The following is an 8,222-nucleotide window of genomic DNA, read 5'->3' as shown; positions in this document are numbered from 1 at the left end:
CTAATTGAATTTCTTCGTTTGGTTCTGAGCATTGTGGTAAGGGTGCCCAGTGGCTTTTTGGATTTATGCTTTTTAAATTTTTATCGAATTCTGTGCAGGGTCGGCATGTTTTGGATTTGTTTATCAAATTGCGGTTATTGAAGGGCCACCATATGCGTTGTCCTAACTCGGTCATGCCCCAAGCTCCCGGATGCGCGGAATGTAAAACATCTATGACCGATTCTTTGAGGCTGTTGGGGATGGCAAGTTTGTTTTCTAGTAGTACACAACCCTTTTGTACGCTTAGACTCCTCCAATTGGCGTGGATTTGTTTGCTGAGCTTCTTGCATCGTTGTTCGTCCCCTGTTAGGATGCAGTCGCGTACTTCCCGGAGTACGGTATCGCGGTTGGTCATGGTGGCTATAAGTTTGTTGTTAAAGATGTCGTCGGGGGGTTTTGGTAGCTGCTCCTCGTTCTCTGGTGTTGTGCCTATTGTTGGTTGTTTGGGGGGTGGGCTTAAATAGTTTGTCATTGAGAAGGCCTTCTTTGGAGAGGGTGATCCTGTGATTGTGTTTGTTTTTTCGTTAGTTGGGTTGTCCATTTGTTGAGCAGAATTTTTGGGAGTAATTAAATGAGGCTGCTGTGTGCAAGGCAAGATAAATGGCAAATGCGCTTGTGATATTGTGTTGTGTGCTAATTGTTGGTTTGTTCTGACGTCATAATTTGCTGTGTTGAAATCTGTGTTGTTTGAGTTTTGTGCACTGTGTAAGTTGTAATTAATTGCTGTACACGGTTTAATAGTCTTTGTGACGTGTTTTTGACTTGTTTCTTGTGATTTCTTGTGGCTGTTCTGTAATTCCTTTATGGATTTTCTTGGCCTGCCTCTTTGTCGAGTGTGTTTATTTTTTATGTTAATAAAAAATGTTAATAATAATAAAAAATTTTTATGTTGTTTTTATTTTTTTTGTGTGTGGAATCGTTAAGTGATTCCGTGTTGTTGTCTTTATTCAATATGGAATCGTTGGACGTTTCAACTTTACTGTTTTTAGATAGTGTGGAATCGTTGGACGTTTTGATTTTGTTGTTTATTGCTTGTGGAACTTGTTGTTTTCTGGGTCTACCCCTTTTTCTCAGTATGTTTAACGTTTCGCGTATGATGTCTATTGTTGCTATTATGAAATTTTCGTCGTGTTCGTTCGGTGGTTTTGCAGGCTCTGACAGGTTTCGTGACATGTAATCCGCTAATCCCATTTTTGTGCCCGGTATGTGTTCGATGTTAAAGTTAAATGGAAATAATCTATCATACCATCGGGTTAGGCGGCTCTGATGGATTTTACTGGTTCGTTCTTTGAGTATGGATAGGTGTGCTCGGTGATTGGTTTGTACTATAAAGTGGTGTCCCAGTAGATAGTGTTTGAAGTGTTCAAGTTCCCATACGACACCTAGTAATTCTAGTTCGTTGATACTGTATTTTTCTTCTGCTTTGTTTAGGAATCGTGATGCGTATGATATTGTCTCCCATCCGTTGCATGTTTCTTGTTCTAATACTGCACCTAGGCCCGATTGTGAGGCGTCTGTTTTGACTCTTGTATTTCTTTTGGTGTCATAGTGGTTGTTTTTTGTTAGGTTCTTGATGTTGTTTTTTATTGTTTCGAAATCGGATTGGTGGTTTTCTGTCCTTACGTATTTTGTGTCTTTCTGTAGTAGATCTCTGAAACCTCGACATAGCGTTGCTAGATTGGGAATAAATTTAGTGAAATGGTGTACACTGCCGAGGAATGATTTAAATTGTTTGTGAGTTGTAGGTGGTTTTAGGTTTAGTATCGCCTGTGTCTTGGAAATGACGGGTTTTAATCCTTTTTCTGTTATCTCGTGTCCCAACCAGGTTATTTTGTTTTTGGCAAAGTGACATTTGTCTAAGTTTACTGCTAAATTTTCGTTGTTAAATCTGTCGAGGCAGTTAAATAGATGTTTCTTGTGGTTTTCTAAACCTCCGCCTGTAACAATGATGATGTCGTCTAGGAAGCTAAATGTGTTTTTCAGATTATATAATGTTTTGTCTATTGCCTTTTGAAACTCTGCCGGCATATCTGTGAGTCCGTAGAATGCAGTATTGAATCTATATGTTCCTATGGCTTGACCGCCTATTATATTGAAATTGTATTGTTTAGCTGTAACTTCATCTAGTGGTAACTGGCTGTATGCGTAGCGTAGGTCGATTGTTGAAAATTGTATTTGTCCTTCGTTGGACGATTGTGTTATTGATTGTGCGATGTTGTCCATGAGGCTTTCGATATTGTGCATTTGGTACTTGTTTTTGTGGATTGCCTTGTTTATCATTTTTGAATCCATCGCTAGTTTTATTGATTTGTCTTTTTTGACCGTGATGACTATTGGTGATATGTAGAATTCGTCGCTGCATTTTTCTAATTTTGTGATATGTCCGTTGTTCTGGAATTTTTGGAGTTCTTCTTCGACTTGTTTTTCTAGATGTAGGGGTACACGTCTTCCCCTTTGATGGACTGGGGTGAAGTTGCTTTTGAATTTGGATTTTACCTTATGATTTTTTTGACCTCCCAATCTGGTTGTTAAATTTTTATATTTTGTTGCTACTTCTCGTTTGATGGGGCATGTTGACATTATTTCTATTGAATCTATGTTCTTACCTTGTGCTTTTGGGGATTCTTCTTGTTTGAGGTGTATTCCTAGGGGTTGGAATAGGTCTCTTCCCACGATGGCTCTATGTTTGTTGGGGACCACTATGATGTCTGCTCGTCCTGCGCGCCACCCATTGCAATCAATGTCACAGTAAGAGTGTACCAAGAATTTTAATGGGTGTGTTGGTGTAGCTTTTCAGTTGAACTGGATTTGTTGTTCGGCTCCACCAGGTGTTACTATCCCTTGCTTCGATGTCCTTCGCCATCTGTTCTGTAATTATATTGGTTGAACTTCCTGAATCTGCCATTACCCAATACTTGCTGTGGCCGTATTGTACGTGGAGTTTTGACGAAGTAGTTGGGTTGTCTGTGGTGTCCATCATATTTACGGAATAATCGTCGTCTGAGTTTCCGTACGTTGAGTGGATTTCTTCTTGTAGGGATATCATGTTGATTCCGTCGGATGATTGTTCCATGTTTTGATTGTCGACTTCGTTTACGGACCGTTGTGTTTGTGGTCTGTTCAGGTTTGATCTGCATACTTTTGCGAAGTGGTTGGGTTTTGTGCATCTGCGGCACGTTTGTACAATTGCCTGGCATTTGGCTTTGTGATTGATGTCCCATGTTTGTCCACAGTTTCTGCAGTTGTGGGGTGTATTTCTATTGTTGTTGAATGTTGGCTTGTTGTTCCCTCAATATGGTTCTCGGGCTGTTATTGTTCTATTTGAACCGCGGAATCTTGCGCTCGATATTTCTGAGATCATTTCCTCACGTCCGATGAAAGCGTTTTGATGAGGGTCGGATAGTTGTTTTGAATGTATGGCTAGTCGACTTCTTATTCCTAGCTCTATGCTAACTGCTAGTTCGAGGGCCTTTTCTGTGGTGAATGTCATTTTTAACAGTTTTTTCTGTATTTCATGATCGATCATATTCGCTGTGAATATGTCGCGTAGTAGTTCGTCCTCGAGGTGGGCTAGCTGACAATGTTCTGTTAGTGCTCTTAGGGCTGAATGGAACTGTTCCATTGTCTCTCCACGTTGTTGTTTGCGGGTTAATAGTAGGTAACGGTCGAATGTTACGTTTCTCGGGCGTATGAATGTCACTTCGAGTTCTTCCCATATTTTTTGTGTTGTTTTGTTTTCTACATTTGTGTGAGGGAACTTTCTGGCATGCATTTTTCGCCCTTCAATGCCCAGGCTTAGGTAGATGAGTGATTTGGCTTTCCTGTCCGCCGTGTCCCATGGCTTATCGTCGAATAATACGCCTATTCTGTCTATTTGGTTACACTCATTTTTCCATTTGGCTATCGCCTGGTTGTATCGTGTTAGTCTCTCTCTTTCCATTGTTTGCGTCGGGTTGTGGACTGGTTGTTCTTCTACCGGTTCGGGGGGGGGGGTATGTGACTGTTGTTGGTCTCTCTTGGAGTAGTTCGTGCAGCTCAATATTTGTTTTTGCGACTAGGGTCATTTTGAATTGGCTTCTCCACTTCTCCCATGGGATGGGCGGGTTGCTGCTGGGTTTATCCCAAAATGGTTCGAGACCGAGTGCTGTACGTCCTTTTGAATCTGACTGCGCCGTGTCGTACTAGTATTGGGCGTAGCGTTAGTACGATGATGATGATGGATGATGTATTGACGAAGCCTATTGCTATAGTCTAATGTTTTGATAAAGAAAGAGAGTCAGTGACAACTATTCAATTTCAACGTTAAGGCAGAAATGCGCTTAGCCAATTCGCAGTTAGTGTATTAGCTGTAGTCAAGGTCACAACTACATGTCACTGAAAGTAAGAGTCAATCGTCGGACGATTGAGAGTATAGATAACGATGGTAATAAATATGTACTGCGATGTAAGTAGTATTAATTCACTGCACAGATAAATGGTGGAGTGTGATACGGGTACCACAATTATTATTATTATTATTATTATTATTATTATTATTTTTATTATTATTAATATTATTATTATTATTATTATTATTATTTTTATTATTATTATTATTATTATTATACTTATTATTATTATTATTATTATTATTATTATTATTATTATTATTATTATTATTATTATTATTATTATTATTAATATTAATATTATTATTATTATTATTATTATTATTATTATTATTATTATTATTATTATTATTACTATTGTTATTATTATTATTAAAATTATTATTATTATTAGTATTAGTATTATTATTATTATTATTATTTTTATTATTATTATTATTATTATTATTATTATTATTATTATTACTGTTATTACTATTATTATTATTATTATTATTATTATTATTATTATTATTATTATTATTAATATTATTATTATTATTTTTATTATTATTATTATTATTATTATTATTATTATTATTATTGTTATTATTATTGTTATTCTTCTTCTTATTATTATTATTATTATTATTATTATCTTATCATTTTTATCTTCATTATTTTTTATTACTATTACTATTATTAATTTTTCTATTATAATTTATATTATTAGTATTGCTATTATTGTTATCATTATTATTATTATTATTATTATTATTATTATTATTATTATTATTATTATTATTATTATTATTAATATTATTATTATTATTATTTTTTATTATTATTGTGATACTAGAGTAAACTCACATCACTCATCATGTCGAAAACACTTTTGATTACAACTTCATTTATTAACCTTCATCTCCAATGTAGTAAATTAATAGTCCCTTGTTGCAGTATAGTCATACGTTACACGTTGTACTCTATTTATTCTTTTGTTGTGTCATTCGTAGCACGAATGACTATCTCCTAGCTGGCAGGTACTTGACCTTGCCTAGCTGTTAGATGCGTTGGCAGCGAACTGTCTAACTGCAGTTCTGCCTTAATGTGTATGAAATAAAGTTGTCAACGCCCACGTCTTTTACACTTAACATAAGACTTATCGGAAACGCATAACATGGCGCAGTCAGAGTTAAAAGGTAAAACCATACTTGGCCTAGAACCATTCTGGGAAAGACCCAGTAGCAACCCACCAATACCATGGGAAAAGTGGAGAAGCCAACTCAAGATGGCAATCGTCGCTAAGACAAATATCCAAGTAGAAGACCTCCTCAGAGAGAAACCGACATTAGTCACCTACCCTCCAGAACCGACGGAAGAGCCACCTGTAAACAACCCCACCCAAACAATGGAACGAGAGAGACTCACCCGTTACCACCAAGCCATTACAAAATGGAAAAACGAGTGCAACGTCATCGACCGTGTAGGAGTATTGTGCGGAGAGAAACCGTGGGACATGGCAGACAGGAAGGTCAAGTCACTAATATATCTTAGCCTAGGAGTAGAAGGCAGGAAAATGCATGGCAGAAAGTTACCCCACACAAATGTCGAAACGAAAACCACACAAGAAATTTGGGAAGAATTAGAAATAACCTTCATTAGACCCAGGAACGTGACGTTCGACAGGTATCTATTACTAACACGTCGCCAACAACGAGGGGAAACAATGGAACAATTCCACTCAGCACTCCGCTCACTAGCGGAACACTGCCAACTAGGCCATTTAGAAGACGAACTTTTGCGTGACATATTCACAGCAAACATGACGGACCTGGAAATTCAGAAAGAACTATTAAAAGTCACGCTATCCCCAGAAAGAGCACTCGAAGTAGCGATTGGAATAGAATTGGGAGCAAGAAATCAACTCACAATCCAATCAAAGAACACACTCACACCAATGGACAAACAGAAAAACGTGATGGCCATATCGAGCTCACGATTCAGAGGAACAGGAAGACCACCAAGAACAAGCACATCCACAATGACAAGATAAACAAGCCACAACTGTCGAAAATGCGGTCAACCATGGACAATCGACCATAGGTCCAAATGCCAAGCAATGGGCCAAACATGTAGACGATGCAACAAACCGAACCATTTTGCGAGGGTATGCAAATCCAATCTGAACCGCCAAACTAACACACAACGAGTAAACGAAATAGTCAACAACAACGTAGAAGCAGTCACTGAAGACGTCAACAACATATCGATTGACAATGAAGTACATTCACAGTACACTAACTCAGAGGACGATTATTCAGTCAATATGCTGTCCCCAGAGAAAGACAAGACGACTCCAGCAAAATTAGAAATACAATACGGTAACAGCAGATATTGGGTGATGGTGGACTCCGGAAGCTCAGCAAGCCTGGTAACAGAACGAATGGCGAAAGAGATAGAAGAACGAGACAGTAACACATGGTGGAGCCACACCGCGAACCCAGTACAGCTACGTAGCTACACAAATGACCCAATCCGTAATAAGGGGACCCTATACAGTGATATCCAATGCAATGGATGGAATGCAGGGCGAGCAGACCTCATCGTCGTCCCAAACAGTCACCGGGCCATCATCGGCAGAGATCTTTTTCAAGCATTAGGAATCACCCTACATCAACAGGACCCCACAAATGTGGAAGGTAAGACCATCTACAACATCAGTGCCCCATCCACATGCCCACTAAAACAGGAAATTGCTATAAAATACAAAAACCTAACAAGCAGAATAGGTCGATCGGTCAATCATAAGGTAAAATCTAAATTTAAGTCGTATTACACCCCCATCCATAAAAAGGGACGTAGAATCCCACTCCACCTCGAAAAAGAAGTAGAAGAAGAACTAAAGAAACTCCAAACGAACGGACACATCACGAAACTAGACAAGTGTAGCGAAGAATTCTTCATCTCGCCTATTGTCATAACAGTCAAACGGGACAAATCAATTAAACTGGCTATGGACGCAAAAACGATTAATAAGGCAATCCACAAGAACAAGTACCAAATGCATAACATCGACTGCCTAATGGATAGCATCGCACAAACAATCACTCAAGCGTCCGACGATGGAGAAGTACTATTCTCAACAATTGACCTACGCTACGCGTATAGCCAACTCCCACTGGACAAAGAGACAGCGAAACACTGCAACTTCAACATCATTGGCGGACAAGCCAGAGGAACATACCGATTCAATACCGGATTTTATGGTCTAACAGACATGCCAGCCGATTTTCAAAAAGCTATAGACATTACTCTAGCCAACCTCACAAACACATTCAGCTTTCTCGACGACATAATAATAGTCACAAAAGGGGGAACAGAAAATCATAAAGAAAAACTATTCAAATGCCTAGATAAACTAGACGAAGAAAAGCTAGCAGTAAACATCGAAAAATGTCATTTTGCAATAAAAAAATATCATGGCTTGGATACGAAATCAACAAAAACGGCATTAAGCCAATAGTCTCAAAGACACAAGCAATCCTTAACCTCCAACAACCAAAAACACAGAAGCAACTGAAATCATTCTTAGGTAGCATCCACCATCTAACGAAATTTATCCCAAACCTAGCCGAAACATGCAAAGACTTCCGCAAACTCTTACAAAAAGAAACAAAATTTGTATGGCAAGAGCAAGACGAAGCAGCGTTTAACAAAATAAAAGAAACAATACGTCACCTAACTGAAAACACACACTTCAATATAAACCGTAAGACTAGAGTAAAAACAGACGCCTCGAGAGGAGGGTTAGGT

This window comes from Convolutriloba macropyga, chromosome 3 (genome assembly GCF_964194025.1).
Source record: "Convolutriloba macropyga chromosome 3, txConMacr16.3, whole genome shotgun sequence".
Lineage (NCBI taxonomy): Eukaryota > Metazoa > Xenacoelomorpha > Acoela > Convolutidae > Convolutriloba > Convolutriloba macropyga.
Note: the sequence above shows the minus strand (reverse complement) of the source record.